This window comes from Lontra canadensis, unplaced genomic scaffold (assembly GCF_010015895.1).
Source record: "Lontra canadensis isolate GAN:19392208 unplaced genomic scaffold, GSC_riverotter_1.0 scaffold57, whole genome shotgun sequence".
NCBI lineage: Eukaryota > Metazoa > Chordata > Mammalia > Carnivora > Mustelidae > Lontra > Lontra canadensis.
This window is the reverse complement of record NW_022631051.1, coordinates 6,067,064-6,084,574: the sequence shown is the minus strand read 5'-3', so window position 1 is coordinate 6,084,574 and position 17,511 is coordinate 6,067,064.

The following is a 17,511-nucleotide window of genomic DNA, read 5'->3' as shown; positions in this document are numbered from 1 at the left end:
TAACCATCTCCATAGTTAAACATGTTAAGCTTTCCTCTATAAAAGTACTCTGTAGTTATGAATTTGTATGGGATCAATCCACTGTGTAATACAACTCAGTCAACGTTGAAATGGACATACTTGAAATAAACATTGAGGCAATAAAGAGCAATAAAGAGTCTGAACGCTGGGTTCAAGTCCTCTTTACCACTGTACGGTCTTAGCAAACTTACTTCACCTCTCTGTGCCTGTTCTACATCTGTAAACTGGGGAGAGTAATAATACCTACATCTGAGGTTTGTTGGGAGAATTCAATGAGTTAATGCACGTGAAGAGCTTGGGGTAGTGCCTGGAACCAGCACTGTTTCCTTGCACGTGTTGAACGTTAGATTATTGCTGTGTGCCTGGTACTGCGGAAGCTGCAGGTGGTTTATTGGGGAGCCAATAGGCATGGTCTCTGCTCCCACAGGGCTACATTCAAGCAGGAGAGACAAACAGGAACTCTCTCCTTTGCAGCTAGGATTCTGTTCTTGAGTATGTTTGAGTAGTGAGATACACTCAGACGAGACTTAAAAGTTAGATGCGAAACAGAGATCAGCTTTCTGCACCTTCTGGCTGTTTTTATGTTGAGGCAAAACCCCCAAGACTTGAAGTTTTCAGCACCAGCATTCCAGCATCCATTTACTAGGTTCCTGGATATCAAGACAGTCAGTTGTTGGAGGTCAACGAAAGCACTTGCCCTTTCTTGGGTCCAGCTTCCTGACTCCTGGGTCAGAGGCAAGAGGTGCAGCCTCCAAGGTGGCAGCTGCCCAGATAGGCCAGTTCAGTCCTGCCCTGGAGTCATTCCTGGGGAGCCTAGTCTAGAGCCTGCTCGTCCACCCCTCCTCCCAATGTTAAAAACACCTCATTCCCTTCATTGTGTTCTTGCAGCTTATGATGTCAGAGTACTGCAGAGTGAGGCATCAGGGAAGCCAAGAGTGGCTCAGGAAGGAAGTCGATAGGGCACAAATCTGCTGAGCTGTTCTAGAAGGCAAGGACTGCAAACCATTCTCCTGCCCGAGTAACAGGGATGCTGGGGGTCAAACAGGAATGAAGCAGAGTCACTGCACACCAAGAGATCTGTCTAAAACAGAGAGACACAACGGAGACTGATAACTCACTAAAAAATGGACGAGGCCAGGAGGTATCACAGGGATGCAACGTCACATAAAGGGGGATTTGTAGGTGGCGCTTACTGTGTGTAGCACATTTGTAAGACTTCGGTGAGAAATATAGATTCCAACAGAAGGCAGATGGGAGCTTCACCAGATAAAATCAAGGCTGGAAGAAGAGTTAGGAAAAAAAAAAAAAGACTTATCCTGGGGATTTTTCTTTTTATAACCATTTAAAGCAGTTAAAACTGTAAAATTAATCATCTTTGTTTACAAAGAATCATTTGAAGAATATGTGTTTTCTCAATTAATCTTTTATACTGTAAAAGCAATCTGTGCCATTGTAGCAGATGACATAATCCAAAAAAAAGCAGATGGTCCAAAAGTTTCTTCCTACACCTCCCAATTTCTACTCCACTTAGGGTAACCAGTTTAATTGCCTGAGTTGTGTATCACTCTCTAACCTTATCCATACTTACAAAAAACAGAGCTAGTTGGCTTTTGGGGTTGTTGTTTTTTTTTTTTTAACATGAATTCTAACACATTACCAGACCATTGCTTGATTCACTTTACAGTATATTAACAATATCTGGCCAGGTCAATTGGTAAAGATCTAATTCAGTCTTTGAACAGCTAAATCCATAGAATAGATAACCCTACTACAGAACCATTTGTCCCCTTATTGATGAACATGTAAATTGATCTAAGCTTTTCTCTCAACAATAGCACTGAAATAAACATCCTTACACGTGTATATTTATCATAGAATGCTTTTATTTCCAAAGGGAGATTTCCAGTGCTGGGACCACTGGATCAAAGATATTTCTTATTTTAGTATATATTGCATACTTTTTAAATTGTAAGGTATTTACTTATTTATTTTTAAAGATTGTATTTATTTATTTCTCAGAGAGAGAGGGAGAGTACAAGCAGGGAGAGAAGCAGGCAGAGGGAGAAGTAGACTCCCGGATGAGCAAGGAGCCTGACATGAGGCTTGATCCCAGGACCCCAGAATTATGACCAGAGCCGAAGGCAGATGCTTAACCAAATGAGCCCCCAGGCATTGCTATATTGTGTACTTCTTGTCCAACAGGTTGTAACAATTTAAACCTCCATCAGGAATATATTGAGGACATCTGTCTCCTTCATTGTCATCAGGCACCAGATCCCACTCCATGTCAGCTGCTGAAGACAGGGCATATCTAAGTATCCTTGTACTGTTTGGATCAGTAATTTGGCCTCCAATATTGTACATTTTCATTAACTCCATTCTTGCTTACTGAACCATTTTCTTCTCTTGCTCATTTCATTTTCCTTCTCTAGATTGCAAAAGTGAGAGCACCTGTAAGTAACCAAATTCTTAGCAGTTCTAAATGTGTTATCTCTCACAGATATAGTTATCCTTAAAGGCAACCACACAAGTAGAAATTAAAAGATGCCTGTGAACATAGAATCTACATTTGATACCTCGCCCGATTCTCATAGTCTCTGAACACACAGGCTTCTTTGTATAGCCCTAACAAAACCTAGAGTACATGTGGGGTGAAGAACGCAGATTTGGACATCAGACTGATTGGAATTCAGACTCCATCACTGTGCAATTAAACACTATAGCCTGGGGCGCCTGGGTGGCTCAGGGTGTTAAAAGCCTCTGCCTTCGGCTCAGGTCATGATCCCAGGGTCCTGGGATCAAGCCCCACATAGGACTCTCTGCTCCACAGGGAGCCTGCTTCCTCCTCTCTCTCTGTCTGCCTCTCTGCCTACTACTTGTGATCTCTGTCTGTCAAATAAATAAATAAAATCTTCAAAAAAAAAAAAACACTATAGCCTTGTCTATAGAATGGCAGCAACAATACATCCTATATTTAACATTGTCTCTGAGTACTAGTAATAGTACTAAGTACTAATAGTACTAATGATAGTACTGAGTTCTAATAGTCTCTGAGTACTGATAATCTGTATAAAGTGCTTAGCATAGTGTTTGGCATTTATTGATTATTATATGATTGTTCACAAAATTTGACATCTCCTTTGAAATATAAACCATAGAAATGTAAATTGTTGAACATTTAAACCCATAGCCAAATGCCTCGTTTGCCCAGTGACCAAACTGTTTATATGCATCTAATACTAGTTAATGTTAATAAAAACATTTTAATTAATAAATAAATAAACCCACAGCCAAATGTTATCTTCTTAATGAAAAACTTGAAATTTAAACTGGAAATAATTTTTTCTTTTCCTTTTTTCCAGGTGTTGCTTGATGGCTTCTTTGGGGCCAAGTTCTGTGGTGTAGGCTCGGGCAGACACAAAGAAGACTAATACTTAACTTCAGCCTTGAAGAAGTTAACAGTCTAAAACTTAAAAAAATTAAAAACTTAAATTTAAAAACTTAAGTTAGACTTAAACAAGTCTAAAACTTAAAAACTTCAGCATAATCCAAGTTACGTGTTTTAAGAGAAGGAACTGAAAGGAATTATGGAAGAATTGTAACAGGAGTGATTAAGTCCTGGAGAATCGGGAAGTGCTTTGCAGATACCTGGCCATTTCAAGGTCGTGGCATCTTTTTACGTCCAGGTGCATATAAAGATACACAGACACATACACACACACACACCTTTCCAAGATTTTCTACTAAAACATTAATTTTTTCTTTTTTTTAAGATTTTATGTATTTATTTGAGAAAGAGAGAGAAAGCACGAGCAGTGGGGTGGGGAGCAGAGGGAGAGGGAGAAGTAGACTCCCCACTGAGCAGGGATCCGACATGAGTCTTTATCCCAAGCCTTAGGATCATGACCTGAGCCGAAGGCTGACGTTTAACCCACATTGTTTAACCCAGGTTGAGCCCCCCAGGCGCCCCAACGTTTGTTTTTTCTGAAAGCTGTTTTTTTGTTTTGGGGTAGAAACCTACAGCAGAATATTATTCGGCCTTCAAAAGGAAATTCTGACCACATGCTACAATACAAATGAATCTGGAAGGCATTTTTTGCTAAGTGAAATAAAACAAACACAAAAGAACCAATACAGGGCGATTCTGCTTCTGTGAAGTCCCATTTCGTTAAGTGGTAAAAATCACAAAGACAGAAAGTAGGATGGTGGTGGCCAGGGGCTGGGGGAGGGCGGAATGGGGAGTCCGTGCTCAATGAGCACAGCGTTTCCACTCGGGAAGATGAAAAAATTCTGTGGATGGATGGTGGTGACCGCTGAAAAACAGGGCGGATGTGCTTAATGTCCCTGAACTAGACCCTTAAAAATGGTTCAAATGGCAAATTTAATGGGAGGTATATTTTACCACAATGAAATAAAAGAATAAAAACATTTCTGTTTAGCACAGATGGTTGCTCATTGCATTCCATCACCGTGTTCTTGCTGTCTCCTTGCATTTCAATAGCTTTTCTGACCTTACTTGTCATGGGCATTTTAAGCACTAGCTCAGGGATCAGAGAGCTCCGGCTTCCTCAAATCTGGGCTCAATTTCTGTATCAACCATTTACATGGGGATAATAAAGCCATTTACCTCACAGGACTGCAGTGAAACTAAATGAGATAATACTTGTAAATACCTGAACACAATATCTGACACATGTAAGTGCTCAATAAATTTTACAATTACGGGACACCTGGGTGATTCAGTTGGTTAAGCGTCTGCCTTTGGCTTGGGTCATGGTCCCAGAGTCCTGGGATCGAGGCTGTGTCAGGCTCCCTGATCAGGAGGGAATCTGCTTCTCCCTCTCTTTCTCCCTCTGCTCCTCGCCTGCTCAATTTCTCTCCCACGCACTCACTGTCTCAAATAAATAAATAAAATCTTTAATAAAAAAATAAATGTTACCATTACTGTTCCCTCCTTCATAATTGCTTATTCGTAGGCAGGCATGAATGTCCATTTTTGGTTCCTTTCTTTTAACTTATATAGCTTGGGATAACTAGGATCGTACATTTACATGAAGAAAATAATGAATTGAGCAGTTGAATTGTCCCCCTGCAAACTCAATGAACAATCTGACAAATACATTCCCCCCTCCAAAATTCTCTTGAGGCATCCCATTGAGCTTGCTGCTGGTGCTGTCACATAAGTCTGGATTATATTAAGTAAGTTCCTAATCAATATATTACAAAATAGAAATATTAATCTATTTGGGGATCCCTTTTCTGGTTGCAGAGGTTAAGGAAAACCAGCAGTTTAAACCCAAGGGCCGAAGGGAGGATGGGGACCCAGTGATTAAACAGACACCCAACCTGAGACCTCGTAGGTCGCCGGTCAGGAATCTGGAAGGTTCATTATCAAGGCGACTACGATGTGTTCACTCAGTGCAACTGCTGCTAGTGTGAGGTGGAGAGGGGGTGGCAGGCACGGACTAAACAGTTCATTCAAGTCAGCCCAGAGGTGTCCCTGGACTTCACAGATTCATTCATTTAGACAGTTTGAGCCAAGAAATATGTCAGTCAAGCAGACAGTAGGATGTCTGTAGGGGAACTGTTCCATGCTGTAAATATCCTAGTGGTTTACTCAGGAGCCTTTGTCGGTTTGCAACATGTTTGAAAGAAGCTGAAGCCAAATATGTAGATTTCATTTCATTTAGCTGTAATTACATGGCCGAGGAAACTTGTTGAAGAAATTCATTGAGCTCCTTCCTTACCTTGAGCACTCTATTCAGAATTAAAGGTAGTTCACATGATTTTACTTTCTTCCTGGTGTGGTGAAAATGCTAGAACCCTTGGAAAAACACGCACAATGCCTAATTTCTTTTCACATTCTATTTCTCTCCTCCTGACTCCCTTTACGTGACCGACCCACTGATGCTGGCACATGCTGGCAAAGAATAAATCACATAAATATCAGAGCTCTGATTCCATCGTCATTTATGGCCAGTTTCACTATGGGGGTTTCTTAAATCTCCCCACAATTGCAATCTGTAGTCAGGAACAAGAGTCAGCATTAGAACTGGCTCACCGGGCTGCCCTCTGTCCTGTTTCCTCACCAAGGGATGGTGATTTGACACAATTCGGACAAATAAATTCAGCACAAAGCTACTGGGATAGAATTTATCCTATTTTTAATCTGGTTGAAAATCAACAGAATGACAGATTTTGAAAAATTGTAAAGCCAAAGAATGGAAATGAAGTCGAAATTCAGATGCCAGCCATGGATTTTAACATGTATGAATTGTTCTTGATGTTTCTATAGTGACACAAAGTACAATCCAGATAATGTGTGTTATATCACACATCAATCTTACCAGAGTGATTCAGTTTCAGAAGAAATACATTAAACTGAAATAATTAGGCTGTGCTCACCAAGAAGATGTAGTAACCATGCCATCATGGAAATGAGTCTATAAAGTTCCAGAACTGTTTGGCAATGTGGTAAACAACGCTTGGTCCTCGATTGTACATTTGCTTTTACAAAACCATTGTTCACTGCTGTATCTTCAGCATCTGGAACAGGGCCTGGGATCCAGAAGGTACTCAATCTACATTTATTGCTTTCTAATTTTTACTTAATTTTACTTAATTAATTTTACTTAATTAAAATTACTTAAGTAATTATTAATAATTACTTAAGTAATTATTAATAATTACTTAATACTTTTAGACTTAGAGAAAAGTTGCAAAAAGAGTTCAGAGAGTTCCACTTATGCCTTGATCTCCCCCAGCTTCCCCTAAAGTTAGTATCTTACAGAACCCTAGAACAATTACCCAAAATGGGAAAACGATATTGATTCAATATTGTTAACTAGCCCATAGACCTTAGAATTTCTCCAGTTTCCCCACTAATGTCCTCTGACTTGTCCAGGATACAATTCAGATCCCCAGCTTGCATTTAGTTATGCTCTCTCTCTCATCTGGGACAGTTTCTCAGTCTTTTTGTCTTTCATGACCTTGATATTTTTGAAAGGCATTGGCCAGTTATATTACAATGCCCCACGTTTGGGGTTTGTCTGATTTTTCTCCCAGTTGGATGGAGCTTCTGCATTTTTAGCAAGGATACCACAGCAGTGATGTCTGGTTCTTCTCAATGCATTCTGTCAGATGTGCACAAAGTCAATTTATTTCTGGTTTTGATAGCTTTGCTCACGTGGTTAAGGTGGTGTCTGCCGGGTTCCTTCCTGTAAAGTTACTATCTTGTTACGAGACGCTTTGAGACGCTGCAGATGCCGTTTCTAATCAAACTCTCACTCACTCATTAGTATCCGTCAACGATTCTTGCCTGGAACAAGTGATGATCTGTTTCTATCTTTCCTTCTACATTTATTCATTGGAATCTACCATAAGGAACAGCTGTCCCTTCTCCATCATGCCTTTGTTTCTTCATCTATTTATGTAAGAATGAGCCCCAGAAGCTTATTTTATTCTAACCCACTATTACCATTCTTTATGTTGTTGCTTACCTTCTCCCACATTTGGCCATTGGGAGATCCTTCAGATTGGCTCCTGTGTCTTTTAACATACCATCAACATTTTCTAAGCACTTTTTTGCTTCATAGTATTCCAAGATGTTTCAGGATCATCCTATACTTCCCTTGCTGAGTCCCCGAGGATCCTGAAATCCTTTGTTGGATGATGGTAGTTAGAATCTAAGATTGGCCCCTAGATGTGCTCATTTTACTGGAGTGTCATTGTCTCCACACCCTTTAATGGGCAGAGCTATGAAATCCATATACTTAAATATACAGGCATGTGTATTTTGTTCCTATCGTTCTATCTCTCTATCATATATCTTTTTTTTAAAGATTTTATTTGTTTATTTGACAGAGATCACAAGTAGGCAGAGAGGCAGGCAGAGGTGGGGGGGAAGCAGGCTTCCTGCTGAGCAGAGAGCCCGATGCGGGGCTCGATCCCAGCACCCTGGGACCGTGACCTGAGCTGAAGGCAGAAGCTTTAACCCACTGAGCCACCAAGGCACCCATCTATCTACTATCTTCAAAACAATGAGTTCATACGGATACCTTTCATTCCAATCTAACATCACAGAGTTCATTCTAGCCTTCTTCTCCCTTATTTGCAACTTCATTCTCATGGGATAGTAGGAGGCCTTACTCTCATTATCCACAATAAATGTACTTATTTGCTCAATCCTACAATGCACATAGAGTAATCTCAGAATTGCTAACCCATACCTCTGTGAAAAACAGATTTACTGACCAGAGGTGGATATTTGTGACAGTTCATTTTGCCTTTTACTTTACAGTTACAGTCAAAATACTGATTTTCAAGGTTACTTACCTAAGTACTTTCCTTTCCCACTCCCTTCACTATGGTTATACTGTTCACTTGGAATACAATTAAATTCGTTTTTTACTGTTTGTATTCCATTTTGCCCCTCCTCTTTGCTTTATTTATTTATTTGGGGGCATATGTGAAACATTGATATGGTTCTTAGAGTCAAAACCATTCTTTTTCCCTCCTTGGATAATGAATAGATGCATGTATACTTTCTTAGATCACCCTCATTTTTACTTGAAGGGTTACATATTATATTCTTTTTTGTACTTTGCTGTTTTCCACTTAACATATCCTGGAAATTACTCCATATTGGGTTCATAGAGGGCTTCCTCACTCTTTTTTTATAGCTGAATAGTACTCCAAATAGTTCTGAAGAGATATTTTGCAATAAGCAACCAAGACTTCAGTGAATAATCATTCATACATATACAGATAGGTAGATACAGATATATAGATAGGGTATAGATATATTTTATATATATATATATATATATTTATATATATCTATATCTGTATCTATCTATCTATACCAGAAACCAAGGAGGCATGCCAGGCACTGTTTCTCTCTTTGTGTGATGCAAAAGCGAGAATTCATCTTTTAATTTGGAGAAGGCATCTCAGCACACATCTGATCACTGGATCCCTGACATGTTTCTTGAATAGCAGGTCCCTGAATTTCCACCATCCTGCCAAGGATACTGCGGTACTCTAGCTTCTGCTGTCTTCCTCGATTGTGTGATGTCATCAAGTAATGTATCACTGTTACACAGGAGGTCCAGATGGTTCCTATTTTCTTCATATTATGTGATAACAAAAGATGGAAAATTTCAAAACACCTTGGAGCAAAACAGTAAGTGATTGTTGTTGTCTCTTCCACCCGAAGACCAATTGTTTCTTTTCAGAGTGGAAAAGAACATATTTGCCAAATCACTGGCCCATAATATGTACCTGAAGCCTTATTAATCTGCTTTAGCAACCATATGGCTCTGTCCAGCAATTGCAAAGGAACTACAGCTTGGTTTAGCTTGTGACGTTCTACCATCCATTTTCTGCAAGTGCCAGAACGGCTATTCAGATAAAGATGTGATAGGAGGGGCCACTACCCTGTATCCTTTCAAGCTTTAAACAGAGGCATGAGCCTCTGTGATGCGATATTGCACTGATTTTCTATTCTGACCTACCTGGGGAATGGGGACAGTTTTAAAGACTCATTCCTAGTCCTTCCCACTAGGATAGCTCTTACCCCACAAGTCAAGGACCCCAAACTGCCAGGGTTTTTTCACACATTAATACATTTTGTTTTGTCTTTTGTCAAGGGATAGCAAACTCCATTGTGGAATTAAATATACCCTAGTTCAGATAGACTTTTTGGACATCTATTACCTAACTTACAATGAGATTGGTAAGCATTATCTGGTTACAGTTCCTAAAAATTTAATAAACAATATGGTTTTAGACTTCTGCTGTAGCCCAATGATCTACTTGGAAGAGATGTAGTAAGTGTATTGCTAGGGTGGCACTTAAACACTAAGATCTTGTCCATACTCGCCATGGCTCTTGAAGTCAAGGGGACCCAACTCTGCACTGCACCTCAGCCCCATTCACCAGTGGTTGTCCCAGGTGACCTCTTCCTCCACTTCCCACACCTTCTGCACATCCTCTCCCCTGAGCCCTCCCTTGTCTCCTTGCCCGGTAACCAGATTCTGACTTTTACAACCACTGATCACCATCATCCCTATGGTTGAGGCAACTTCCATGGTCCCCTTCTGGTTTCTTGGGTCTCATTCTCAGTGCTCATTTTTAGCTGTGTAGTCACGTCTGCTGCCTGCACAAAAGAGACCTCTACTCTCAGCCCTTGACCTTTAAGGAACTCCAACTCCCTATTGACTTGCTGTTCAGCTCAAGTCCTTTTCCTCCCAGAGAGGGGCCATTTGGACATATTTCACTTGGATTGTGGGAAAGGCATCTCCTCTCCATCCAAGAGGAGAGACGAGGGCTATCAAGAGCTCATATTTGAACAAGTCAGTAAAGGATAGAAGAATCCTAAGAATTAAAAATCAGTTTATTGATTTTAATTAAAAACAGGCGTTTTCAGTTTCACAAGCACCTCTAAACAGTCTTCCCACAAGACAGCCTATGGGCTCTGAATATTCCCTGCATCGAAAGCAGTTTATCTATTGGCTATGGATAGAGTTCATTACTGACATGTGAACCTATCTTTCTGCTTTCAACTTAAATACCAGTGATAAACATGTGTAGTATCTGAACTTCACATAATAAATCTCAGTGTGTGTGTGTGTGTGTTTTAAACCACAAATAGAAAACAATCAGTACATGGATGGGTCCTAAGGAGGATGAGGGAAGGCAGTTGGTATCCAACCAATACAGCCACCAAATTTATTTTAGCATTTTTCTCTCAATAAACATACATGAAACTTGCAATCGCAAATGAAGTAGGATTATAATTTGGATTTATAAATCCTTTTTTTAAAAACCTCAGGTGCCAAAGCAGAGATGTTTGAAAGTAAGCATCTTTATCCTATGAGCAATTTCAAACTCACAGAAAGAGATCAAAATTATTAGGGAAATGAACATAGGGAGATTTAAGAAAGAACATTAATGCTGAATTGTTACACTGTTGCAGTTCTAGCCTTTTCGCTGTTTCTGATAGCATGATAACACACTGTAGTCTTGCCAGTGTTAACTGGCCTGATTTAAGGGAAATCTTCTTTAAAGCCTTCCCTGGGAGGCTAGCCTCATTTGCCATTTCTAAACTAAGAATCATTGCAAACTGGTGAATTTCTTCTGTATCTTCCTAATGTCTGTGAAAGATATTGATCTGTGAGTCGTTACACTTGCATTTAGCTTTGCCTTTCAAACACCGAGGTTTTGTGGCCTTCCTGGGGCATGGGAGAGAGAAGCAGTCCTTTCCACCTTCCTCAGATTGCACTAGTGAGGTGGCTCTTAGAGGCCAGAGACCCTTCAGGGGCATTTAGGGAAAACCAGCAATGAAGACCTGCAGAACTGTTCTGTGGGGGGACGGCCATGCCCTTCTCTGCTCCTTCCCAAGCCAGATTGCCCTCTTATTTGAAATCACCATCTTTTTTTTTTTTTTTAATTTATATGACAGACAGAGATCACAAGTAGGCAGAGAGGCAGGCAGAGAGAGAGGGGGAAGCAGGCTCCCTGCTGAGCAGGGGCTCCATCCCAGGACCCTGGGATCATGACCTGAGCCAAAGGCAGAGGCTTTAACCCACTGAACCACCCAGGCGCCCCCTGAAATCACCATCTTAACTTAAGAGATGACTCTCAACTTGTATGAGTAAAAGTAACACACTTCTAATCGATATATAATAGAATGATCACGTTTTCCTTCAGGGCTCACAATTCGCCTTTCTTCATTTCAATCACTGCTTGTCTTTACCACCCTTAACTTCTTCATGTTTATCATTTTCTAACATTGGCCTTTTCATTTTCAAATAAATCATCTTTTTTTTTTCCACTCTGGAATTTGAAAATCCTGATTTTCCTAAACCTTGAAGCTACAGCCGTGGGCTTTCTCCGGCTCCCTGCTATCTGGATCCCAATATTTGTCATTGTTGCAATGGGTGACTATTGCAACTATTGTTGCAATAGGTGACAACCTTGGCTATTGAAGGATCTCCTGATTAAAGTGCCACTATTTAAAAAAAAATGTTTTTAAAGATTGTATTTATTTATTTATTTGAGAGAGAGAGAGAAAGAGAATGAGAGAGAGAACACAAGCAAGGGGAGGGGCAGAGGGAGAAGCAGACTCCCCTTCGATCAGGGAGCCTGATGGGGCTCAATCCCAGGACCCTGATATCATGACCCAGGCCAAAGACAGACGCTTAACCGACTGAGCATTCCAGGCACCAACCCCCCCACCAACTTTTTTTTTTTAGAGAGGGAGTGGTGGTTAGCTGAGTTGAGAGGTGGAAAACACCAGTGTCTTGGTGATATTCGTTGAACCTCCACATATCCCTGAAACATTTTGTCCCCTTAGAATTTCCAGTCTCAAGATCCAACACATTCTCCATTTTTGCTGGACCAGGTTTGAGTTGGGTCTCTGTCCCTTGCCACCAAAACACAATTATACTGCCTTCCTTACGGCTTCTTCGACCACTTAGGCACTTCATCCTCAAGCAGAAGAACTTAAGAGGATTTTGTCTCTAAGACTATGGGTAACACAAAGCCAGGAAGGCCCAGAATGCTCAACCAGAACACAAAGCCTCCGGTGAAGTTCCACAGTTGAAGCCTTGGCCAAAAGCATCCTTGACCTTGAGCCATATGCTTGCTCCCTCTTATTTCAGTCCTCCCAGATTCTGTTTTAGCAGCTGGGTTCTCCCAAAACATTTCATTAACTGCTTTTTCTTTTCACTGTCTATGTAAGCAGCAAAAACAAACAAACAAAAACAAGAATAGAATGAAAGAAAAAATATCCATACACAGAGAGGTAACAATACTTTATTCAATTTTTACAGAAAATAGGAATCATTCTGTTTTTAGTATTTTGACCATTTTACTCTTATTTTATTTTATTTTTTGATTGGTGAAGCTAGAAGAGGAAAACAATTTTCTCATTCCCACCTGCTCTTCCATTGACAGGAGAAGGAGGACCATCCTTATAATAAGTGACGTTCAGAAATCTGGCCAGTCTATTAAGAGGCTTTTAACAGAGCGACCTCACACCTCTGCTCTAGAATTCAGTGGGCTGAATTCCAGCCTTTGTTTAATTAATTAAATAGGGAGGCCTTTAGCCTGAGGTGACTCAAACTATGTAAACAATCGAATATCTAAGCCTATAAATGCCTCAAGGTTAAGAAATCAAAACCTAAGGACAGCCGATCTCAAACAGCCCATTAGGCTTAAAGCTCTAGCCAATCAAATAATGTCCTTTCTTTGCTCACACACCTTGTCTACACCAAGTCTTCCCCTGGCTCTTGTCGGCAGAACACGTAGCCATTTCCAGTTTGGCACTTCCCTGTTGGAATCAATTTTTACTCAAATAAACTCACAGAAATTTTAATATGCCTCAGTTTATCTGATAACGCCCTGTAAACATGACTCAGCGACGAGCCTATTTTCTTATTCCTGTTAGAACCCATTAGGTTCCTGTGGAACCAATCTGAGAGAGTGCGAAGGAAGGATGCTTGGTCTACTAATGTGAAGTCCTAATTCCACTGGAAAACAAGCAGCCTTGCAAATTATGGGGACAGGAAGAGGTTTCTGGGGAGGAAGTTCCTTATGGGGTTAGGCAATTCAGTCACTGAGGTGGGATTATGTAGTGGAAACGTGTTTGTTCCAACAGTGATGTTCTGGATTATCAGAAAAATAAGGGGCATGCTAGTGAGGATTCCTGCCAATGGGGACATCTCCAAGGAGACTGAACCTGCTCAAGCCTAGCCTCTTGTATGGAACCTGGACAGCAAAGATCCCCCTTCTGTCCCCACCCCCTGACAGGGGGAGGGGGGCAGGCTTCTCTCTAGCAGTGGTTTCCCAAACTGAGTAACTGAGTCTCAGGAAGGAAATGCTGTGGGAAGGGAACCCATCTGGGGATAAGACAACCCTACGGTGCACACAGGACGGGAGCTTGGGGGTGGGGTTGGGACTGAACTTGGACTATGGGGAGAGATTCCTGGACCCCGCCCACAACTACTGAAACTGATTTTACAAGTATGGAGGCCTAGAAACCTAATGTGTTGGTTTTTTTTTAAGATTTATTTATTTATTTATTTGACACAGAGAGAGAAAGAGAGTGTGAACACAAGCAGGAGGAGCGGCAGAAGGAGAGAAAAAAGCAGACTCCCCACTGAGCAGGGAGCCTGATGTGGGGCTGGATCCCAGGACCCTGGGATCATGACCTGAGCCGAAGGCAAGACTGAGCCACCCAGGGGTCCCAAGACACCTAATGTTTAACAATTTTTTAAAAATTACCCACTCACATTTGATCAAAGTGAAACATTTCTTTATTGATATATTACTATTTATATACTGAAGTCTGATTTTTGGTTACTATTATGTTTCCTCTCTCTTCTTTCTTCATCAATACTTCTATTGGTATCCCTACACTTACTGTACACTTACAATACAGTTACTGTACTAATTATACATTTTATTATCTGATAGAGGAAATATCTCTTCATTACTTCTTAAAACGTTTTCCTATCTTTGAATTTTTAAGTATTTTGTCAGATTCTCCCAATGATCTCAATGAGATATTGGTTGGGATCACATTAAGTCTACTCAAGTGGAAAGACTCAACATTTTTCAATCTTTCTTTCCAATGTGGAAAGTAGACTGCGTCTCACTTTATTCAGATCTATTTTTTTTAAAGATTTTATTTATTTATTTGACAGAGAGATCACAAGTAGGCAGAGAGTCAGGCAGAGAGAGAGGGGGAAGCAGGCTCTCTGCTCAGCAAGGATGCTGAGGCAGATGCGGGGCTCGATCCTAGGACCCTGAGATCATGACCTGAGCCGAAGGCAGCGGCTTAATCCACTGAGCCACCCAGGCACCTCTATTCAGATCTATTTGTATATGTCTCAAAATGTTTTGCATTAGTCTTAAAAATCCTTACTGTTGCTCGGACTATTGCTAGGTGTTCTATTTTTTTGTCACTATTGTAAGTGGAGAACTTTTTCCATAATGATTCTTAATCACTTATCAGTGAATCAAAAGGAAGCTATTGATTTTTTTGCAGATAACTTAGAATACTGCCACTTTGTTGAGTTTTGGTTTTGTTTTGTTTGGTGTTTTGTTTTTTGTTTCATTTTGGTTTTAAGAGAGAGAACGTGAGTGCAGGGGGAGAGGAGCAAAGAGGAAGGAAGAGAGAGAATCTTAAGCAGGCCCCACGCCACAACCCTGAGATCGTGACCTGAGTCAAAATCAAGAGTCAGACGCTCAACTGACTGAGCCACCCAGGCGCCCCTGTTGAGTTTTCTTATCAAAGCAAACAGGTATTCTATTGATTCTGGCTAGGGCTCCAGTTAAATTATCATCATGCACAGCCAATCTGATTATCTGGAATCTTCTTTCTCATTAGACATGCTTCTTATTTCTCCTTCATGTTCAATCTTAGAGGTGATGACAATTGCTTGGTTCATTTTTCCTAAGTGCATGATTCTTAACCAGCAAAACAGAACGCCTATACTCAAGCTTTGTGCCAGAGAACATAACTTTGACCTGGTTACTGTTTAACCATTATCCAAATAGTCCAAAGAAATGGTGCTAAGGGTGGGTAGTCTGAAGGACATGAATCAATTCTCTGCTAGTTTAGATTTTAATCCCTGGATGGAATTAGATTGTCAGAGAGCCCCACATTTGCTCTGCATTGTGTTGGCCCTACAGAATTGCCTTTGCAAAGCTGTGCTTTGCCTTCCTCCCTTGATTTACATCAGAAATGGCTTAAAATCACCTGAAAAATCTATCATGACTGTTTTCAGGGGTTTTCTTTAGGTCATCGTCCATGTCATCACTTAGTAACCTCAACATAAAGAAAGACCTATGATTTAAAAAACAAAACAAAACAAAACAAAACACACCTACAATACTACAGTACCAGAAATAGCTGTTGGTGTAACTCACTAATATTAGATTTTGGGGTCCCTCATCCTCCAAATTACACAGTCTAAAGTGGTGTGGGGCTAGGTTGTCCAAATGGGGCTCTGGTGCCGGAGGGGTTGGGTTAATTCTTAAATGTCTAAGCAGATAAAGTTATATTAAAACCAGCCTGTTCAATATGGAAAACAAGAACACGGCAGAGTGAAAAAAGTCAGAGGAAGGTCTCTCTACAGAGGAAAAGAATAGGTATATGGATCATTATTAGAAGTCCATTTATATGAAAATCAAAAACTACATACTTGTACACCCTGAATCACAAATCCTCTCATTAAAGAGTGGCTTATGATCGTAGCTTTGGTTTTTATGAGAGATTATTACTAGAAATAGCTATATGAGAATTGTTTCTGAATTTCTCATAAAAAATCCTGTCAAGAACCTCATCCAGAAGTGTGCAGATGAAAATTTCCATTCAAGAATTTAGTTACGAGAAATCACGGGCTCGTTTTTCCAATTCCAGCGTTTTCTCCTCTTAGGGTAATGATATCTGGTTATTATGGGGTTTCCCCTTCTCTCACACCACCACTCCCACCGCCCCCCCGCCCCATCCAGACTGCTGAGAAACTCAGAACAAAATGTCCCATTGAAACAGAGTGATTGTATGAACCTCAGTTGACATCTTATTCATTTTCACAAATTTGTTTAGCCTTATCGTTAATACTTCACGTAGGTCATCCCAAATGTTTTTGGACGAAAGTCCAGGTAGGCATGGCATTTTGTTTCTATTCTTAGGTGGTTATTTTTCGTGGCTCAGACGAGGTCTACCATTGAGCTAGAGCACACAGTAGGAGTTCCTGGTGCAGCCCCCCTCCTGCGGTTAACTGAGGCATTGCAACTCAGCTGCATAAAAGTGGTCAGCCCGGTTTCTCACCACCAATGGGAGGCAGTGCCATGGAGCCTCTAAGATTAGACTGGTTTCTTGAGGGAATGCAAGCCCAGATCGCCCAGTTTTACAGTTTTTCAAGAAAAGCTGGAATTCAAGGTTTTAAAGGGAATCCTGTTTTTTGAAATGTTGACAACTAGTTCAAATTCTTTAAAAGACTGGACCAGCAGAAGACAGGATGTTGGCTGATGAGGAATAGGGGGAGAAATGAAGAGTTGTTGCTCATTGGGTACAGGTTTCAGTTCTCTGGAATGGCTAAGTCTTAGAGATTTGCTGTACAAGAGTTGGTCTGTCATTGACAACACAGTATTGTGTGTTTAAAATGTTAAGAGATCAGATCTCCAGTGAAGTGCTCTTACCACTGCCACCACCACCACAATGACAAAAGAGAGGACATACAAGGAAACTCTGGAGATGAGGGGTATGTTTATTACCTTGACTGTGGTAATGATGGGTGTATGCATATGTCCAAATTCATCAAACTGCATACATTAGACACATGCTGTTATACATGCATGTATCACATATACATTGTTTTTTAAACACAAAAGCTCTGGACCAAGCCACCATCTGTGACCCAGACCTAGGCCTTTGGGATCTGAGACGTCTGGGAGCAGGTTTCAGAAACCCCATTA